The sequence below is a fragment of the Zingiber officinale genome, chromosome 9B (genome assembly GCF_018446385.1).
Source record: "Zingiber officinale cultivar Zhangliang chromosome 9B, Zo_v1.1, whole genome shotgun sequence".
In the NCBI taxonomy this organism is placed as follows: domain Eukaryota; kingdom Viridiplantae; phylum Streptophyta; class Magnoliopsida; order Zingiberales; family Zingiberaceae; genus Zingiber; species Zingiber officinale.
The window spans coordinates 89853146-89856851 of NC_056003.1; the positions used below are offsets into that span (position 1 = coordinate 89853146).

Below are 3706 nucleotides of genomic sequence, written 5' to 3' on the forward strand. Positions count from 1 at the left end.
TGATGTGCATTTTCCTCCTGGGAAGTATATTTCGGTCGATACAAACCTACCTTCTTTGGAGGTATATCCCGACCGATATTAACCTACATCCTTTGAGGTATATGCCAATTGATATGGATCTTTCTCCTGGGAAGTATATTTCGGTCGATACAAACCTACCTTCTTTGGAGGTATATCCCAGCCGATATTGGCCTACCTTCTTTGGAGGTATATCCCAGCCGATATCGGCCTACCTCCTTTGAGGTATATGCCAATTGATGTGCATCTTCCTCCTGGGAAGTATATTTCGGTCGATACAAACCTACCTTCTTTGGAGGTATATCCCGACCGATATTGTCCTACCTCCTTTGAGGTATATTCCAGCCAATATTAACCTATCTTCTTTGTTTGATCCTCTCCCTGCCTTTCCTTATCGGGGACCCACGACACCTAACCCATATCAGTCGCCGTCGCCAACGACGATATTGCATGAATGTTTGTAATTAGTATTTTTAATTTTTAAAATTTTATTGAGTTTATAAATCCTTTATTTTTATATTTTTAATTAGTATTGTTATTTTTGTTTCAAACAGGGTTGGTGAGGCTAAGATTGGAAATCAATGTAAAAATAAGTCTTTGCATATTTATTTTTTGTTAAAAATGATACTTTTTATTTATTTATTTTCTGATGCAGGTAGTAGAAGAAGATTGGAATGAGAAGGATCTCTCGAATAACAGATTATCTTCTATTTTATCTTTTCCTCGTTTTGAGACATTATGGTATGAGATTGTTGGAATTATGTTTGTTGTAACTTGATTGTGTTTATTTTTGTTATTGTATTATTGACTATTCTAACTTAGTTAGTTGTATTGTAATTTGGTTAGTTGTTAGTCGTAAGTTGTATTGAAACTTGGTTTATGAAACTGATGTGCGTAGATTATATACTCTTTTATGCATGTTTTTACGCACATTTACATACTTTGAGCATGCTTGATCTATGCATTTTTATACTTCCAGCTTTCCTTTTAGCATATTTACTCTTTTGGTTTGGAGATCTGCTTTTTGTGCATTTACTGTACGCAGGAGTCAATTTGGTGAAGAATTTACATCTTTGGGCAAGCCTTGGAGGAAACAAAGGGAGAAAGCACCAGGCCGTGTACCTCACACGGCCCTGCACTGGGATGGAGCTCGGGCCGTGTGGGGTTTGGCACCAACAGAAGAGGAAGATGACATGGCCGTGTGAACCTCACACGGCCGTGTCAAGATTTGAAGCCAACCAGAGCAGAAGCCTTACATGGCCGTGTGGATCTACACGGCCGTGTGAGGTTTCCAGAGACCAAGCAGGCTGTGGCTGTGTGCACCACACGGCCGTGTAGCATTTCCAGAGAGCAGAAGGGTTCTGGCCGTGTGAAGTCACACGGCCGTGTAGCTTTGGCAGAGAGGGAACTGGACATGGCCGTGTGAATCTCACACGGCCGTGTCACGGGGCCGTGTGGCGCCCGAATCTCTCCTCTATTTAAACCCCCCTTCATGATTTGAAAGGGGATCTCTCCCCCTTTGGGAGAAAGCAAGATTTGGTGGTTTCCTCCCATTCTTGGGAGGATTTCTGGGCGATTCTAAGGGAGATCTCGACGATTTTGACTCCGGAGCAAGGATTGGATCCGAAGACAAGGCCTCTTCGTAGATAAGTTTTCTTTTTCCCCCTCTTCTTGTTTTCTTGGATTGGGGATTCAAGGAATGCTTGTAATTTCTATTTCTTCGGGTTTCCTTCTTCGATTCATGGAGTAGATCTTGTATTCTAGGATTAAGGGAGTATTTGTATGATGGATTGATGTAACCTCTTATGGATTTGCCATTTTCTTGTTCCAATGACATTATCTTGCTTGTATCAATTAGATCTTGAATGATTAATGGTGATTTGTGCTTAATTCTCATTCTTGATTGATTGTTTGGATTTCTTGTGGACTTTGTAAAGATAAACTCTCACTCGATCATCCGAGGGATCCACGTGACAGGTGCAAGCCCGTGTAAGGACGTTTGAGAGATAATCTTGAAGAGGAAATAGGAATATTCAAGAGAGTAGGATGGATTTTATGATTAGCTTCTTGTATCTTGATAGATTGATAAGTCGTGGGCTTTTACGTTGATATCCGAGGAAGGCATAGTAATAGGTGCGCTTCTGTGTAAGGACAACGTAGGTTCATGTCTAATTAATCCTATCTAGATACATTTCTCAGTCCTTAGCCGGTTGTCTATTGTAAGAGGGAACCGACAACTTTCTACATGTTTGGCAATTGAGGGATAAGAATTGGTGAACCATTTACATTCAAGAAATCTTACAAAGAAACCGAAACTCCTAGAATCTCCCTTTATCATAACCCAAAACACTAAACTCTTGTTTGTTGATCTTTAATATTAGATTTGTTTACCTTTACTTTGCTTTTGAAACGATTGGATAGTTGTTTAGCTAATTCGCATTGAGACATTTCTAGTGCTTATTCCAGTCCCTGTGGATACGATAATCTTTTATATTACTTGCGACATTTCCGTACACTTGCGGAGAGCGAACAAGTTTTTGGCGCCGTTGCCGGGGACTGCGCTATAACATTAGGAATTATCAATTGAGTTAGACTAAACATAACATTTGTTTTCCTTTCAGATTGCATAGTTGTAACTAATCATTAGATTTCTGTTTTTACTTTCTTGTATAACTTTCACTTCTTGCTAATTCTTTGTGTACAAATTCAATTCTGCATTTTTGATTCTTTTATTTTTCTTTTTTGTTGAACTGTCAATTGTTATCTTGTTCTTGTGTATGCGAAGATCTAGCTTTGCAGGGGAATTCTTTCCTTTTGACCCTGAGATTGACAGAACTTTCCATAAAAGAAGAATTCTGCAAAGGCAAATTGAAGAACAGGAATATTTGAACATGGCAAATAGACCACTCAAGGACTATGCAGCACCCTATGCAAGAGGTTTCCGATCTAGTATTTCAAGACCTTCAGTGGAGGCTAATAACTTTGAGATCAAACCCGCAATCATATCTATGGTGTAGCAGAACCAATTTGGTGGAGGACCGCATGAAGACCCCAATCAACATTTAGAGGTCTTTTATGAAATATGTGGGACCATGAAAATGAATGGAGTTCCTTCAGATGCAGTTAGATTACTGTTATTTGGGTTTTCTCTAAGAGATAGGGCAAAGCAATGGCTGAATTCTTTGGCCCCTAATAGCATCACCACTTGGGAGCAGTGCGAGCAACAGTTTCTTGATAAGTTCTACCCACCAAGCAAAACAGCTCATATGAGGAATTTAATTGCAAGCTTCAAGCAAACTGACTCAGAATCTCTTTTTGAAGCATGGGATAGATATAATAGTATGCTCAGACAATGCCCACATCATGGGTTGGAAAGATGGTTAGTGTTGCACACTTTTTATAATGGTATCAATTATCATACCAAAGTGTCCCTTGATTCAGCTGCTGGAGGGGCACTTATGAATAAAAGCTTAGATGAAGCCGAAGAAATCATTGAAAGTGTAGCACAAAATCATCATCAATGGGCAAACGAAAGAAGTGGTGGCTATTCCTCTGTAAACCCAACAATTAAAGCATCAGGGAAGTTTGATGTAGATGCAGTCACTCTTTTGTCTGCAAAATTGGATGCTCTTACAAAGAAATTTGAGAATATGGGGACTAGTGCTAATATGGTCAATGTTATTAGTAC

The 3706-nt window shown here is 39.4% G+C and overlaps 1 non-coding gene across 1 annotated transcript; it reads right to left on the bottom strand.

The window, feature by feature from the left end:
• Nucleotides 1-3282: 3282 nt before the first annotated feature.
• On the bottom strand, nucleotides 3283-3388 carry LOC122025941. Its single transcript, XR_006123944.1, has one exon. It is a non-coding gene; the product is annotated as a small nucleolar RNA R71 (small nucleolar RNA).
• Nucleotides 3389-3706: the final 318 nt, after the last annotated feature.